Source organism: Megascapheus bottae, chromosome 2, assembly GCF_031878675.1.
Source record: "Megascapheus bottae isolate mThoBot1 chromosome 2, mThoBot2.hap1, whole genome shotgun sequence".
Classification (NCBI taxonomy): domain Eukaryota; kingdom Metazoa; phylum Chordata; class Mammalia; order Rodentia; family Geomyidae; genus Megascapheus; species Megascapheus bottae.
Window position 1 is genome coordinate 54,813,044 of NC_143510.1, and position 19,259 is coordinate 54,832,302.

General features: G+C 37.9%; 1 pseudogene; it reads right to left on the bottom strand.

Annotated features, from left to right (window-relative positions):
* Window positions 1–817: 817 nt before the first annotated feature.
* LOC150067130 (actin, cytoplasmic 2 pseudogene) overlaps window positions 818–19,259 on the bottom strand; it is a 51,659-nt pseudogene continuing 33,217 nt past the window's right edge.

Consider the following 19,259-nt stretch of genomic DNA (forward strand, 5'->3'; position numbering starts at 1 on the left):
GTTTTTAATATTGGGGATCACATGTGAGCAATGTACATCTAGATGGGACATTTTTGAGTGGAACCCTCTAGCTCAAGAGGAAGTCTATGAAACAGCAAAATTGGAGAATATGGATATGTATACAGAAAAGGAGTCAAGACAGGAAAACATGGTTCTCTGGCATTGCCAGAAGGAGTTGAAACGACAGCCTCCTCATTCTAAAGCAAGAGCTAAATATGGATATCTTTTTTGTTGTTTTTATTTTTCACAATGTGCACTTCTATTGGTCTCAAGTCAGTGTACAAAGGAATCCTGGCCACTTCCACCTCAGCCCACTCCCAGGGAGATTTTTTTAAAGCCTTCCTTCTTACATCTCATGTGGAGAAGGGGGGACAAAAAGGGAAGGAGGGTCACCAGGCTGACCATTCAAAAGAAAACAAAATTAAAAAAAAGTGTTAAGGAGATTAAAAATACATGTCGCATTACACTATGGACACGAAAGCATTGTTGTCTCTCTCCTGAAAGAACTGGGGGTGGGGGGGTAAGGGCTGACAGGTCATGCTTCTTCCCTGGGAGGAGGGGGTTGGGGTGGCTTTTGAGCGTGAGGGACTTCCTGCTACAATGCAGTCTCACAATATTTGGAATGACTATTAAAAAAAATAAAAAGACGATGTACAATCCAAGTCCTGCCCACACTGTAGAACTTTGGGGGTTGCTTGCTCCAGCTCCTGCTGCCACCTTCACCGTTCCAGGTTTTAAATCTTGAGTCAAAAACGCCAAAAGAAACAAAACGTGGCGTTTTCTGCTGCAAAGTTAGGTATTTTTGTTGTTGTTTTTGTCAGAAGAGGGTGTGTCTCAGCGAGGTAACAGTCGGCCTAGAAGCACTGGCAGTGCAGGGTGGCGGGCCGGACTGGTCATACTCCTGCTTGCTGATCCACTTCTGCTGGAAGGGTGGAGCCTCCCATCCACACTCAGAGTACTGAGCTCTGGGAGAGCCAGTCTTGATCGTCATCGCGCTGGGTGCCAGGGCTGTGATCTCCTTCTGCATCCGGTCAGCAATGCCAGGGTATGTGGCGGTACCATCAGACAGCGCGGTGCTGGGGTCCAGGTCCTCACGGATGTCCACTGGATGATGGAAGCGAAGGTTGTTTCATGGCTGCCACAGGAAGGAGGGCTGGAAGAGGGCCTCAGGGCAAGCTCGATGGCAAGGGTGATCACTGGCCCATCAGGCAGTTCCTAGCTCTTCTCCAGGGGAGAGGAAGACGCGGTCATCTCCTGCTCGAAATCCAGGGCAACGTAGCACAGCTACTCCTTGATGTTTCGCAGGATGTCCCGCTCTTCGGTGGTGGTGGAGCTGGAGCCTCTCTGGGTCAGGATCTTCATGAGGTCCCTGCCAGCCAGATCCAGATGCAGGATGGCATGGGGAGGCCTACCTTTCGTAGATGGGCACTGTGTGTGAGAGCCCATCATCAGAGTCCACGACAATGCCAGGGGTGCCTCTGTCCTTTTCCCCAAATGTTTTTGTTTTTGCTAGTTCTGGGATTGAGATCAGGGCCTGAGCACTGTCCTTGGGCTTTCTCAAGGCTAGAGCTCTACCATTTGAGCCATTTCTTGCTTTTTTTGTTGTTGTTGTTATGTATGTGGTACTGAATCTAATCAGTTAATAGCATTTTTTTGGTTGAGCATTTTTTTGATCCCTTAGCATTTTTGTACAAGGCTGACAACCTTCTGGTTTTTGGGGTGGTTAATTGGAGATAAGAGTCTCATGGACCTTCCTGCCCTGTCAACTTCCAACCTTTACCTCAGATCTCTGCCTCCTGAGTAGCTAGGATGGCAAGTATGAGCTACTGGTGCCTGTGACTTTATTCTATTTTATGATTGTGAGTGGAGTATATGCCTTAAATATTATAAAAGGGTCTGCTTTTTAAATGTGACATACTCCAACTAGCCCAACGGCTAGTGAATATGCTGTAAGGACAAGAAACCTCATTTGCCTACGTAGATTTGGTGGCTAATTGAGTTTCTGAGATAACGTCACCAGGAGTAGCTTTTCACTTGAGTTCCTTCTTAATGACACTTTCTGTGCCCTGAAAAATCTCAGTCTTGGCTACCCCCACTGCCCCCACATCTAGATTTGTACTGAAATGTGTTCTTCTCTTAGAGAAGAAAGAAAGAGAAATCCCCAAAACTCTTTTGTTAGGCCAAGAAGTACAAAAGCGAACAAAGAGGAACAAAGAAGCCTTCCACTGCAACACAACCTGAATTTAATTATGAAAAAACATCAAACCCAGATTGAGAAACATTCTACAAAATAGCTGAGCAGAATTCTTCAAAAATGTTGATGTCAGGAAAGACAAAGGGCTGTTCTGGGAAAAGGAGGCTGGAAACACATTCCATTTGATTAAGAGTATCACATGTGGATTTTCTTAGGCTTTCCATTGGGGCGTTGGGACACTGGAATACAGTAAGTAGATGTGATAGTAACACCTCATCAGAATGGTTTCCCTGGTTCTGGAAGTTGTACCTTGACTAATAAAGAAATTCTAATTAGGACATATCACCATGCTACAGGGTGTAGGATGGATCTCCAGATTTTGTTTCTGATGTTGGCATTTATGACACCACACATATGGGGGTGTGAAAGGTTTGTTTGTTTGCTTGTATATTATGATTCTACAGTTTGAACTCTGGGCCTGGTGATGTCCTTGAGCTTGCTCAGGTGAATGCTCAACCACTTGAGCCACAGTGCCACTTCCAGATTTTTTTGAGTAGTTTATTGGACTTTCTTTTGTTTTTTAAGTAGTTTATTGGAGTAATTCGTGGACTTTCCTGCCTGAGCTGCCTCTGGAGTAGCTAGAATTACAGGTGTGAGCCACCAATGCTCAGCTTATGAAAGTATTATTACTCACATTACTGATTTATCTTGTGACATAGCAGGCCTACAAAATATGTCTGAGAAAATCAGCACAAGAGGCTGCTCTGAGTCATCTCCTGCTTCAGGAGTGGACTAGACTGAGCTTGGCTTGGATGACTCCAACTTTCCAGTGGCACATTAGGAAAGAGTAGTAAATTTCCTTATACCCTTGCTGAGATGTAGAGCAGGATAAGGGAGGGGATACAGCCATCAAAGGCCAGAAAATGGAGAAAAACTGATCTTAGGGCTAAAGATAGTCTCTAACTTAGTCTACAACTTAGTCTCAAACAGACCAGACCAGTTATTCAATCACTGTATATTGAGTAGTGGCTATGTTACTAGCACTGTCTAGATGCAGGGGATTTGACAGTGAAACATAAGCAAAATGATTGCCTTCATGTAGGCTACATGATGAGGAAAGTATGTTTAATGAAAAGTATGCTCTCAAGTGTAGGTCTTCAAAGGACATGCAGGTTAGAATGTTTGTTATAAAAGTTTATCTCTAGGTGATAGTTTCCCTAGAAGTCATTTGGGCACACAAATGAAAATAAAACATAATCCTATTGCATAGAATCTAGAAGATGGAGAAAGTAATAAAGTTGAACATGGGAAAGTGTTTCATATGTGTGTGTCAGATGCAAGTATTTAGAGATTATGTTAAAGGGACAAGGAAATACGTTACAGAGTTTAAAAGGACTTGGACACTTACAAGCATTAGAAGTCAAACGAACATATTTTCATAATATCCATGTTCACATATGGCTCTCCTTTGGAACTTTTGCTTAAGTCTCTTCATATCTCGCTTCTGAAAAGAGAGGGAGACAAGTGAAGATAAGGTTAAAAAAAGGGGGAGCGTAGCTGAAGAAGCCCACACATAATGAGCCGCAGGAGATAGAGGAGATGACTCATTAAATTGGGCTCACTACCTGGCAAAGTTATTAGGGGAATAAATATTCAGGGAGAAGGTACTGCAGCAAAATGAGACTAAACATCCTAGAACAGTCCCAAGGACACAGCAGGTCCTCCTTGAAGACCAAGTGAGGGAATAATAAAATTTTCACACTGATTTATTACATAAACACTTATCCAGCAACTATTTGTGCTAAGCACACTTTTAGACATTAACTATGAGATCTTGAACAAAGGAAACAAAAATCATATCCTTGTAAGGCTTAAACTCTGGTAGAACATTTATGCAGTGAGCAGGAAGCCCTGAGTCCAAACACTAACTGGGATAACTGGGGAATGTGAAAGAGAGGAGAGAGAGAAAATGAATTCTTGACAAATTCTCCAGGTTCTAAGAGAGATATGTATATACCCACTTATATGTCTAAAGGGTATCTTAAGCATTGTATATGCCTACCCCAAATCCCTAATTTCAATCTAAAAAGGCCCTCTCTCATTCACACACACACACACACACACACACACACACACACAGTCATTTGAGTCTTTCTTCCTTTACTTAGTATTCTTTTCTTTTGTTTGGGTTTTACTTCAGTTGATTTTTATTGCTTTCGAAGCACTTTCACGAATTATCTTCTAGATTATGTAACAACTATGACACATTCCCTATTTTGATCATTTTTTTTATAGTTGAACTATGCTTTTTCCATTGTTTCTTTCTAAACTTGTTTTTGTAAATTGTCTTCTTCCTCAGAAACTCCCTTCCAGTGCAGTCCACAGCAATAGCCGAAACCAAAGAAACTCGAAGGCTGAAACTTTTAAATAATATCAGGAAATATGAAGACTTCCACAGATATGGTTAAGGCCTACAGAAACAGAAAAAATGGCAATGGAAAAGATAGCCAACACCACAGTTTTCTCCTGCCAAATTCATTTTTCTTAAAAATAAACAAAGCTATCTGCTTGATGTATATAGTTCATGCACATGTATCACAGCCACACTTGAATAGATTTTACTCAGTCCTAACCCAACTTGCTGTCAATTATTTATTTATTTGCTTTGCTTTTCTACATATTTTGCAGAGAAATCTCTCACCAATCGGGGAGACTCTAGAATGACACATTTGTATATAGTGATGCAGAAAAAGTCACATTGACTCCTTTGATTTCCTTGCATCAGTAGAGTTTGTCAGGGTATTGCATAACATATGGCTAGTGCTCATCAGGTTGGAAAGCATTCATATACTTTATAACAGGAATAGTATGACAAGATACCTTGTTGTTGGGATAGGGGGACCTAGTGCTGGCACTAGGACTTGAACTTGAGACTTGCACTCTCTTTTTTTTTTGCTCAATGCTGGCACTCTATCATTTGAGCCAAACCTCCACTTCTGGCTTCTCATTGGTTAATTTGACGTAAGAGTCTCATGGACTTTCCTGCCTGGACTTGTTTGGAAGTGCAGTCCTCAAGACTCAGCTACTAGAGTAGCTAGGATTAGGGGTTGGGGCTACCAGTACCTGGCCAAGATAAATATTTATGATGTTAGAATTTTCTGTTAATAGTGAATGTGTTCATTATGTTCTGAACAGTTTATACTCAACAGGGGGTGGAAAAAATGATCTAAAATTTGAAAATAAAAAATACAAGGTTATGTCTACAATCCTAGCTACTTGGGAGGCTAACACCAGGAGAACCACAGCTCAAACTAGTCTGTGACGATAAATCTATAAGACTCTATCTTTAAACTAATCAATAAAGAGCAGGGATGATGTTATGGCATAAAGTGATATGGCATCAAATGTGAGCTAGCAAGGTGAGTGAGTTGGAGACCTTGAGTTCAAGACACAGTACTGCCAAAAACAATGAAGAAAATTGCACAGACTATCTGTTTAAGTATGATCTGTGAAGTCAAATACAGAAGACACTACATCTTCAGCTATGTAAAGTTACTGTAAACCAACTTTGCTCACTTTTTAAAAATTGTATTTTATTGTTGGGATAATATATAGAAGACATTCAGTTACATTCATCAGATGGTGGGTACCTTATTTCTTGAAATTTGATACCCCTTCTTATGTTTTTGTCCTCCTTTCCTTCCCCCTCCCAGTCATCTTGTTTTCCCCCTTCCCTTCCCTATTTCAAGTAAACCAATAAATGTATATTCAGTATACCAGTATACAAATTCAGATACAGTAACCTCACCAGATTAACCATAAGTGGAAAAAAGAAAAAAAAGAGAGAGAGGGAAAGAAATAACTTTGCATAGTACATTAAGAACAGCAATCACAAAGACAAACCTCTTGTTTTATTAACCTAGAGTTCACTTTGTTTAGTCTCATCCTGTACCTTATGGACACAGCTTTTGAGCTATTGTGGTCCTCTGTTAGGAGAATCCTAAATGTGTACTAATTAATACAAATTGAAGGAAACCATAGAGCCTATGCTCCTTTGGGACTGACTTGCTTTAGTTAATATGATTTTTTTCCAAGTCTTTATATTTCCTTATGAATGGGGTGATGTCATTCTTTCTGATGGCAGCATAGAATTCCATTTTTTATAAATACCACATCTTGTTGATCCAATCATCTACAGAAGGGCATCTGGGTTGGTTCTATATCTTTGCTATGGTAAATATTGCTGCAATGAACATCATTGCGCTAGTAACTTTAGTATGTCCTTGTTTCTAGACTTTGGGGTAAATGCCAAAGAGTGGAATTGCTGGGTCATAGCGGAGCTCTATGTTTAGTCTTTTGAGGAATCATCATACTACTTTCTAGAGTGGTTGAACAAATTTACACTCTTACCAACAAGTAGTAGTGTTCCCTCCTAGCCACATCCCTGCCAGCATCTGTTGTTATGAGATTTTTTGATAATGGACCTTCTAACTGGAGTGAGGTGGAATCTCAAAGTTGTTTTGATTTGCATTTCTTTTATGGCCAGAGATGTTGAGCATTTCTTCATATGTCTATAGGCCATTCTTATTTCATCTTCAGAGAAGTCTAAGTCTTTAGCCCAGCTTTTAATGGGATGGTTGTTTCTTTGAAGATTTGTTTTTGAGAGAACCAATATTTTTAGCTATAAATATATTTTAGATATGAGGCCCTTGTCTGGTTAGTGAAGATCTTCTCCCACTCTGTGGGCTTTCTAGTTAATTTGCTAGCTCTGTTCCTTGCCATACAGAAGCTTTGCACTTTAATGAAGTCCTATTTGTCCAAACTTTCTTTAAGGTGTTGTATTTCTGGACCTTTATTAAGAAAGTTTTGACCTTTTGAAACTGTCTAATACTTGACCACAAATTAACTTTATTTGTACGATCATGATCTTCCAAGATTAAAGAAAACGTGTGGCAGCCCAGAAGCTATGACACTGGTAATTTAGGAGTGGGGTAAGGGAAAAGAGAAATGCAGGTGAGCAAGGCAACTTGTAGGGATGTAAATTAAGTTAGTAAATCAAAGCTATGGCTTGGACGTTCTTTAAGCAATGCAACCATAAAAATATAATTTTACTCACTATAAACATTTTATAGAGAACAACAAAATAGTGATGGTTAGCCAGGCAACCTGTTATTTAACAGAAAGCAGTTGATTTATTGTGAAATCATTGAATAAATGGAGAAGTAGACCTTTTTTGAACCACTGCCTTCAGGATACTAGCATGATGCTCTGAGTTAATTTTGCAATATCCACCTTTTTGGGGGGGGGGGAGGTAAGGGGACAGTGTTGCTGTGCTCTCAAGGGGAGAAATCATTTCCAAACAGCTACAGAACAAGGTTCCCATGCTTTCTGCTATTCCAGGAGAAAAAGTTGGCCATAGGTCACAGGGAAACTTTGAAATGTTAATTTTTTAATGCTTTATCATTATTTTTATTGAATGAATTATGTGGTCTTTCATTTTATAGGCTATTATATAACATTTGTCATTGAAGATAAAATTCATTATAGAACAAGCAACTTCACCATGGAATTATATGATGTTGTGTCCCCCAAAATGTAACTTTCTATACCAATTAGAACTCCCTCGGTTGCATCTAATGAAGATAACTCTAGCTAATTTAATCCAAATGAAAAACTGATTATAATCTTGACTTATATGAAGTACTTGTGGCAAAAAAATGGCTGCACTTGTCTTATTTTCCAATTAAGTTCTCCTGCTTGCCTTAATAGGAAATGTAGCATCTCTGCTTGAAGAATGGGGTCTGAACTTCCTTCATCTGAAGGGCTCGGATCCATTTCCAAATGCTATCACTAACCATCTAAGAAGTTCTAGCTATATTAAACCTCTTTAAAAGCATTATATATGTACATGTGTACATATTTACACATATTATAAAACAGAAGCAAGTTTGATAACTCAAGATCTTTGTTGATCTGACTATATCTAAAATACAGTTTAAGAAGGTATTTTGTCCAATGATACATTCTGTGTATATCTATCTAATATTTAACCTCCTGTTAATATTGGTATATGACTATAGCCAAAATGTGGAACCAACCAAGGTGCCCCAAACTTATGAGTGAATAAAGAAACATGGTATATGTGTATGTAAGTATGCACACACATATGCACACACTCACACATACAATAATTCAGTCTTATGGAAAAATGAAACTTGGTCATTTGTAGGAAAATGGATAGAGCTGGATATCATCATGTTATGTGAGAAAAACAAATGTTATAATTTTGTTGCTTACCTGCAAAACCCAGACCTAAATATTAAATAATATAGCATGATTGTATAATGGGGACTATTTGGGATTGGAAAGAAGTCAGCAAGTGGAGGAGGGGGAAAGGAGAGGGTAGCTCTGTGTGTGTGTGTGTGTGTGTGTGTGTGTGTGTGTGTGTGTGTTATAGAAGTGCTTTATGTAAACAGGCATGAAAATAGAACAATGAAACCCCCTAAAAACTGTTAAAAAAAAGAAAGAGGCAGAATGAGTGAGATTAAGAGTAAAATAAATATGGCTGGTTAATCAAGGTTCATAATACACATGTTGTAAATATCATAATGGAGCCACTTTGCACAGTTAATTTATGTTACTAAGAAAGGCATTACTACTGCATGATTAAATTTGGCATTTTATATTTTAGTTTCTGACATCTGCCATTTGTTTGCTGTATCAGATGGTGTACTGAGTTCTTACTTCAAAAATACAAGTATTTTATCTGACGTAAGTCCCTGTGCATCCATTAGTCATCTCCGAGGATTACATGCACCTAAGACAGAGCTGGCAAGGCAATGAGCTACAAAATAGAAACAAAATACGATTCATGACACTAAATAAAATAGAATGAAATCCACCTGTTAGACTACAAAACTCCTTATACCAATGTAACACCTTCTTACCACTATATTTTGAAAATACTTTAAATAGTAAAATTGGAAAAAAATCTTATTAAATATCAAAAAACTTCTAATCAGCTGCTGTCAAAAACCAAAAACTATCATAAGAGAAAAAAGTTGTTTTTGATCACTGAGTAAAAATTTTTGCAGAAAATCAACGGTGAGTTATAAATAAAAAATGGGAAGCACTTCAGATCTCTCTCTAGAGGAGGTACAATGTGAACCCAGAAAGTATAAGTGTGTGAATAAAGTATAGGCATGTGTAAACACACATGTGTAAATTTCCTGTCAATCTGCCCAAGTATCATTGTTTCAAAGTTGCAAGGAAAAGTACAAAAGACTCCTGAGGGATTTATCACCCCAACATTCTGAATGTGCTGATCTAAACACATAGCCCAGCAAGTACACAATCTGTGTTATCCAAAGGATAATACTAATAAGTACTCAAAATGACAAGAAAAAAATGATTATACCCTAATTTGCTTATTATCTATGATTGTATACATCGTTGTTTTATTGCCAACAAGTGGAGATTTAAAAAAAAATCTTCTAAAATGGAGGCTGACTATACAATAAGTAGCATTTATACTCTTCCTCAGTATTAGTTTGTAAGTAGAAGTGGTTTTTAAAGATTCAATATCAGCACTACAATGAAGACATTAAGTGCTAATGAGAATATCCATGTATTGGTTTTGAATCCATAATATATAATTTGGCTTTTGGCACACTCAAGCATCCTAAAAATCATCCAAGAAGCTTGATGTGCATGATAATGGGAATTTTCTTCATTTAGCAGAAAAATGAAGCCAAAATTGAGAGCATTATATCTGAATGTTTATGCAGAATGCAAACACTGGTGATGCATAACACCTTTGTGGTGCACATTATTTTGAGATAAAATACAAAATCAGAAGGGTGGAATTTTTCTTTTATTCATTAACCATTTTTACAATGGAATAATCTAGAATAAGTAATGGAATAAATAACAGAATAAATCTAGGCTCAAAAGAGATTCTAGGGCATCTGAATTTGATAATATAAAAAACCAAAACTCTTGAAAAAACTGATAAGGCCTTCTGATATATATATATATATATATATATTCTTTAAACTCCATAGTAAAAAACAAAGATGTTTCTTCTACTCTCATTTAGTTCTTTTTTTCCCCTAACATTATCCAAAAGGCTATATATAATTACTACCTTTTGGCTTCAATGAAACCTCCAAATGTTTTTATGCAAATTAGAAGCCATTGGAGGATCACAATGAGAAAATCAGGCAACAGCCATGATGCCATTAAAACTCAATCAGAAGTCGTGAATATGTGTGCACTCACAGAAATTGTGGTGATATTAATAAATATGTAAATTACAGAATGCAAATGGTATATATTCCAAGCCTAACCGCCTTTTGGGGAATGTGTAAATTCGAATTTCGCACTATGTTTCAAGTGAAATGACACATAATCCCAAACTCCATATTCCCTACTTTCATGAAAACACAAAAGTGATTTAGACTTGGGAAACAGAAAGATAGAAGTGGTAATATTTACCACTTATTTAATGCTAGCACATTACATCTGTGTATTAATGTCAGTAACTCCAACTCACAAAATCAAAAGATTAAAACAAAGATTTCCTTTGATTCCATTCTTCATTTGCAATCCAAACTAAATATAAAAACTAAATTTTATTTTTATTTGGCACTTACACAATTAAGATACTGACTATTTACTGATACAGAAGGAAAGCACAAACACAAGGATTGAAATGACAGCCTTGATGTGAGCTTGAAATTGGTTGGTCAAAGTGGAGGTGAGCAAAGAGCAATTGCTGAAGCCCAAATGTCTCTATATTCAGATATACCTATATATTACATAGGTGTATATAATGTATTATATTACTATATGATATTACTATATTATTTATTATATCACTATATGATATTAATAAATAATAATATTTTTTCATATATTTTATTGTAACTAATAGAAGGGTTACATTATGTTTGCCAGATAGGAGGTGCATTAATTCACATACATTGATACCCTTTCTCATGTTTGGTCCTCATTTCCCTCCCCCCCACCCCCACCTCTCATCTTGTTTTCCCCCCTTCCCTACCTAATTTCAAATAACCAAATACAAATATATCCAATATACCCGATAACAAAGTGAGATACTGTAACAATATGAGGTAACCAAGGGACAGCCAAAGAGATGAGAGATAACATAGCACATTAAGGACAACAATCAGTCATTATATGGCTTTTGTTTCTATATCCTGGAGGTCCTTTCATTTAGCGTCATTCTGTATGGCCTTATGTACCTAGGTTTTGCTCTATTGCAAATCTCTGCTAGTAGAGCCCAAGGTAGAAACCTGATTATGACAAATGAGGGAAACCATTGAGCTTATGTTCCTTTGAGTCTGGCTTAGTTCACTTAATATGATTTTTCTAAGTCTTTCCATTTCCTAACAAATTAAATAATTTGTTAAATAATTTAAATATTTAAATAATTTAAATTCAACTGATTTAAATAATTTTAAAATTTAAATGATTAAATAATTTAAATAATTAAGTCAATAATTATTTTGTAAAGTCTTTTTATTGTTGTTATAAAGGGATTGTATACATAAGTAAAAAGTACCTTTCTTCTTGAAACAATGTCACTCTTCCTTTATAATTTTTTAAGAGCAAAACCAAAACTAAGACCTTTAAATTTAGTATCCTGTTTCCATGCTAAATAGCATATATGAGGATTGAAGCTGACATCCAATTTTTGTTATGATGGAGAGTGTAAAGGCAGCCACAGTGCAAGCACCTGCCACCTACCAACTCATTCTGAGTTTTTTCTTCTTTTTTTTTTCAAATAGTTAGTGAGGCACATGTTATTAGTATCCTCATTTTGCTGATGAGGTGGGGGAATTGCTTCAAATCACAGAGTTGGGAAAGAAACTAGAGTTTTTGACCCAGGAATTTCACATGTCAGGTCCTGGACCCTACATTAAACAACAACAACCACAACAACAACAACAACACAGTGAGTGGTATAGGAAGGAGATCTGTTGTGTACTTCTGTGTATCTTTACATGTCTTTGGGAGTCAGGATATATTTAACCAGGATATATATTTAACAAGTAAGGGTATATTTAAATAAGGAGGATTGGGGCAAGGTTGGGCAGATATGTATACTTATAACCGTTCCGAGTCACTGATGTGTTCAAAGGTGGTCATCCTGTCAGATGGTCTAGTATGTCAGTCACTTTCTCAGAACGTTTGGGGTGGGGCCTTGTTAAAATAAGAATCATTGCTGCTTGACTGGTGGTCCAGTTTCCTGTCTGCTCCTTCCTGGGTTCTAAGGTGGCTGCAAAGGGACTATAGGAGAGAACGCCTCTAGACAAAGGATACAGGTACACAGTGGAGGAGTCTGGGATCCCTATGCTTTATCCTGCTCACAGTAAATGGATGGCTCTATTAGGGAGCAGGGGGAAGAGGTAATGAGGAGTGGGGAAGAGGTAATTTTTGAATATCAGCTTTTAATGTCTTTCACTTCCAAGAAGAGATCCCTGGTGTTTTTTTTATTTCTTTTTAATTTTATGTCGGGGTGATGCACAGAGGGGTTACAGTTACACTCCTCAGGTAGTGTGAGTACATGTTTCCTGTTTGAGAATGATCTACATCCAAGTCACAAAGCAGGGAAGGAAAGATGATATGGTCATCCCCTGGGATATATCGCTGATTTTTTTAAATGACCTATTTAGAAGCACCCCCAATGAAAAAACAGCTATGGATTAGGAGTTATTGTTATGACTTCTCAAAAATAGTCTCCCTTGAATGGTAAATTGAAAAGGGAGTCATGCATTCATGTTGCAGGCAGGATTTGGCATTACTATGTTACTGTTAGATGTCATAAAGAACGCCATACTGTTAGTCACAATCATCAAGCAATTAGCATTATGCACAACGGTTACATGGAACCTATCCATGTGAAGAACTGAAAGAGGGTCTTGCTTCTTTGGTCATTCACCTTTACGTCTCATGAAAAGATTCTTCAAATAACTACCTTAGTGAAAAGAGATAGCCAGTGTTATTTTTCCATTGCTTCACCTCTAACACTCATTCGCATAACCTGAAGTGGTTTTTGTTTTGGTTAAACAACTTTTCTCTTCCACAAACAAATTTCAGTTACCTTATCACCATCCTGACCTGGCTGAGAAAACATTCACCATTCTGCCCTCTTTGAAGAAGACCTGGGAGAGGAACCCAATTTGTCAGCCAATCCTGCTCATTAAGATAAATCATATATTTACATCTTCCAATTCTGTTCTTTTTCTTCAGGGTCCTGTGGGTCAGGAACTTTGTCCCCATGGAAGCACCAATTATCTGTCCTCTATCTTAAACCATTTGTCCTAAACCATTTCAGATTTATTTCACATTTGGCACAGGAAATGCTGGCGACTATTGGCTTATTTTGTCCTCTTGTCCCCCTCTCTCAACCCCGTGGTAAGGTGTATTTGACACAGCACACCTAGTACAGTAGCTTAAACTCTTGACTGATTCTGATGAAGCACATTCTAAAACTCTGTCACCTCTATGGTGTGGTAGTGTTTAATGGAGCAGAGGTGGTAGGATCTTCCCATATTGTAGAATGACTAACAGCTACATTTCTAGTCAAATAAAAGTGAACCTGAACACTTTTAGGATAAAAGTGTTAACATATGTGCATGCATCTGTACTCTGCACTTACATGTGTGCATGCAAGCAAGCCTGTGTGTGTGTGTGTGTGTGTGTGTGTGTGTGTGTGTTGTGTGTGTGTGTACTGGCATTAAGGCTTAAACTCAGAGTTTAGATTCTGCCTCTAAGCTTTTTCTGCTCGAGGCCAGTGCTCTATCACTTAAGTTAGAGCTTCATTTCTGGGTTTTTGCTGGCTAATAACTGGAAATAAGAGTCTTATAGATTTCCCTGCCTCGGCTGGCATTTGAAGCTTGATCCTCCAATATCAGCCTCCTGAGTAACTTGGATTATAGGTATTAGCTGCTGGTGCCTTGCTCAAATTTAGCATTTTTTTTCTGAAAGGATGGAAAGAGAGAAAACAGAAGTGAGAATGGCCAATAGAAACATGAAGAAATATTCAGTATCTCTAGCCATAAAAGAAATGTAAATCAAAACAACATTGAGATTCTATCTCACCCCAATTAAAATGGCATTACCAAGAAACTTAACAATGCAAATACTAGTAGGGATGTTATCTCTCATCGCTTTTGCATCCATTGGTTATCTCATATTGTTACAGTATTTCACCTTGTTATCTGATATATTGTATATGTGCATATTTCATTATTTGAAATCAAATAGGGAAGGGGGAAAAACAAGATGAAGGGTGTGAGTGGGAGGTGGGAAGTGGGGACCAAGACATGAGAAAGGGTATCAATGTATGTGAAGTAATGCACCTTCTATCTGGTGAATATAATGTAACCCTTCTATTAATTACAATAAAATATATGGAAAAAATAAACGCTAGTAAGGATGTTGCCAAAAGGAAATGCTACTACACTGTTGGGGAGAATGTAAACTTGTTCAATCAGTCTGGAAAGCAGCACGGAGGACCCTCAAAAGACTAAACAGAGCTCCCCTATAACCTAGCAATCCCACCTCTGGATATTTTATCCAGTGGCCCACTAAGCAGTCTACACGAAAGCCACCAGCATAATCATGGTCATTGCAGCATTGTTTACCAGAGCCAGGATATGGAATCAACCAGATGAATGGACTTTTAAAAATGTGATGTATATACATATTGGAATTTTACTAATCCACCAGGAAAAAAAATGATATTGTACTATTTGTAAGAAAATGGAAAGATTGGGGCCAGGAGTTTGGCCTAGTGGTTAAAGTGCTTGCCTAGCATGCATGAAGACCCGGGTTCGATTCCTCGGTACCCCACATACATAGCAAAAAGCCAGAAGTGGTGCTGAGGCTCAAGTGGTAGAGCTCTAGCCTTGAGAAAGTCCAAGGACAGTGCTCAGGCCCTGAGCTCAAGCCCAGGACTGGCAAAAAAAAAAAAAAAAGAAAATGGAAAGATTTTGAAAAAAAATATGTTAAGTGAAGTAATCCAGGCCTAAAGAAACATAGATCGCATGGTTTCCCTTACTTGTGGTAACTAAAATGAGATTATATATCTAGGTAAACACACTGGATGATAAAAGACCAAAAAAATTATACATTCACACAGTGAGACCAAAGGAGGATATTCTTAGGAGAGGATCACATAGGCACAATAGCTATGTGCATCTGATCACATACATGAACCCCAGGAAATGGAAACAAGAGAATTTTTATTTTTTAATATTTGTTGCTGTTTTTGTTTTCATCTCCTTTTGATTCATTTATTCTTTTATCTGTCTTTGGGAGGGCAAGAGGGACACAGAAATGGTAGGAGAAAAGATGAACAAATGGGGTAAGGAGTTTAGTCTAGTGGTAGAGTGCTTGCCTAGCATGCACGAAAACCAAGGTTTGATTCCTCAGCACCACATACATAGAAAAAAGCCTGAAGTGGTGCTGTGGCTCAAGTGGCAGAGCATTAGGCCTTGAGAAAGCCCAAAGACAGTGCTCACATCCTGAGTTCAAGCCCCAGGAATGGCAATAAACAAACAAACAAACAAATAAATAAGGTGAACAAATGAGGCAGTGATACTGGACATTATGTTTTAAATGAACTATGCATTTGTGGGTGGAGATGGGAAGGAAAAACTGGGAGTGAGGAAGGAAAGGACTAATATTGTCCAAATACAAATGTACTCTTTATCTGACTTATGGGACTATAACCGCTCTATATGTCACCTTTACAGTAACGATAACTAATTTTTAAAAGATATAAATACATACATACATATATAGATGTGTACACACACAAATATAAATATAGATATTTGCCTCCAATTAATGAGCCTTCCCAACAGAATTGCCTTCCCAGGGCTGGAATTATGTTCTTCTAGAAAGTCTTGTTGTAGGAAGCTTCTTTCTTTAGCATTTGGTAATATGGAAGTCTTCCCCAGACTCAACTTGAGCATCAGGCTAGAGAGCTTTGATGTCACCATCTGATAAACTGGTTAGCACTCTGTTCAGATGCAGAATTGAATTTCCCAGTCTTTTCTTGTGATGTTATCACTCCGCAGGCTTCAGAGAAGGGAAAGCTAATTGGTTTGTCTCCTGCTAACATGTATCCTCTTCCTTGATGTGGCAGAGTGTTAATTTTCCCCAAGCACTCATTTACACTCTTTCTTCCGTTTCAAAAGAGAACCCTAGAATTTTAGCTGGATATAGGCTCTCAGTCTGCCAGGTGTGACCTTGTGAGTTAGTGCCTGTTAGCAGGACGTGAACAGAAAATGCTCACCTTGCCAGCGGTTCCTAAAGGTAACGTCACAGTGTACAATATGGTTAAGCTAGGATGCTACCCGCCAGGCCATGCATTATTACCGAGTGATTTTTTTTGACATGAGATGTTTCAGTTTACAGTGGGTTAAATATAGGTAAGTCGAGATACATCTGTGCAAGTATAAAATCAAGGAAGTTAATTTTAAACCTTATATTAGTCATTTTCAATTGTGACTATCAATACAAAATTATTTTTTCTCTTTATCAGAAACATACATTTTTCTAGCTCTAGCCACTAAAAAAATATCATTAGAAAAGTAAGCAGCTGATGGAAATGAGTACACTTAGCATTTAGCATCTAGGTCTACAGTCTGAATCTCACTCTCAACTTCCAGAAGACTTACATAACTCCTTGAGAAAATGGGTAAGTCTATGTGTAGGGCAGAAAACATGTAAGAAGGCTGGGATAATTCGTGCACATAGAAAGACAGCAGCGATTAATGGGTTTAAGCAAAAGCTGTAGTTGGTAAAAAAAAAGTAAGTACTGAGAACATATTAAATATACAAAACTGTGGGGAGAGGGAGAAAGAAGAGAGGAGAAGAGAAGAGGGGAAGGGAAGGGAGGGGAAAAGAAGGGAAAGGGAGAGGAGAGGAAAGGGGAAAGAAGGGGAGGGAATAGAAGGGAAAGGAAGAGAAGAGTAGAGAAGTAGCAAGAAAGAGAGGAGAAGACAGGGAAAGGGCAAGTAGAGAAGATATCAAGACTAAATTAATAACTCAGTGGACACTATTAGAAGTAACTATAGACCCATGTGTTACACTTATAAGTCTCATTACAGGCTTTTGGTAAGTGGAAAAACAATATTTCTTTCTTCTGATAAACTAAAATCATTTGTTAGATTTCATTACAAGGAAGAATTCATTTGACAAGTCAAAGCTATGAAATATTCATCTGCTAGTTGGGGTTATCCTTGTTTCCTTCTTAGGAAAGAGTAGCCATTATTTATCTGGCAATACATTTTGAGGATCCACAGAGACACAGGGAACCTGACAAAATTTGGCTAGCCTTTCTCTCTCTCTCTTTGTCTCTCTCTCTCTTTGTCTCTCTCTCTCTCTCTCTTTGTCTCTCTCTCTCTCTCTCTCTCTCTCTCTCTCTCTCTCTCTCTCTCTCTCTCTCTCTCTCTCTCTTTGTCTCTCTCTCTCTCTCTCTCTCTTTGTCTCTCTCTCTCTCTCTCTCTCTCTCTCTCTCTCTCTCTCTCTCTCTCTCTCTCTCTCTCTCTCTCCCTCTCTCTCACACACACACACACACACACACACACACATGTTGGGCTTGAACTCAGGGGCTAGGTGCTGTCCTTGAGCTTTTTCCCTTGAGGAAAAAAGTGGCATTTTGAGCCACAGTGCCACTTCTTAATTGGAGATAAGAGACCTTTAGACTTTCTTGCCCAGGCTGACTTTGAACTGTGATCTTCAAATCTCAGCCTCCTATGAAGCCAGGATTATAGGTATGAGCCACTGGCCAACTGGTCCAAGTTTAGCTTTTTATTTAAATTTCCAAAAGCTCTGTTTCTTAGTATGATATTAAATCATCTTAGTAAATGCTAGCATTTCCTTCTCTTCCATCTTTGGGCCTAGGGTTGAGATGTTGAACACACAGAAATAATAATAACTATTATTATTATTACTGCTACTATTGTTTTCTCTGTGCCAGTAGCCCACAGATAAAGGCCACGCAATGGTTTGTGGCCATACTATGAGAGGCCCACAGGGATGGTCCTGCCATAAATCCAGCTCATGCATTTAAGTGTGTGTGTGTGAGTGTGTGGTATGTGTGTTTACACTTTCAACTTTACAGAGTATCTCTACTCCTTCACTCTTTTGGAAAGAAAAAAATGCTGAACTGTCAGTTGCTGCTTTTTCCTCTTGTTTGCAGCTTATGAAAAGCATTGCCTCAAACAAATTTCATAGGTCACCCACTTAAATGACTTGCAGATGTCTAATTTCCAGAGGTGAAAAACATTCTTGAAGGACCAAATCATATATTTTAGGGGGAAAAAGTACATTGAAAATCTTCTTGGCTTCAAAGGCACAAAAATACGGGTCTTCCTTTGGAACCCTTCCTTGTCGATTGGTGTGATTCTGCTGTCATGGAAATAATCCACAGAGACTTGTTCTGACCCAACCATGGCTAAATAAATTGTTGTCAAATACAGAAAACTTTCTCATATTCCCTCTTTATATGAAAAAAAAGGATCAGATCACATAGTGCTGAAATGGCAACGTAGGAGAAGGTACTATAGAAAGTGACAAATGGAAAAACATATAACAAATGTATTTTCATACTGCAAAAAATCTCCAATTACATCTGATTGACAACTACATCTGAGTGACATTTCTTCCTATGGATATTTCATAGGAGTTTCCAAAATTCAAGAAGTTAAAGTATTGAAAATAACTTCTAAACCTTTGAATGTAGTTCTATCTGGAGACAGAATAGTAAATATTCAAAAAAGAAATTTAACAACAAAAACCAAGGGCAACTGATTTTCCAGACTGTTCCTCTTGTAAACCTGGCACTTAAGAAAGAAAGAGAACTTGCAGCATGCTGTATAAAGAGATGTGCACATAGCAATTATTAGGAATCAACACAAAATAAGTGCAAGCTTTGTACAGTCATTTGAGACTGTACCTCACAAAATGTATTAAAATTTTGGAGGGAAACATCTATCTAGAGAACCAGTTTTGTCAATGA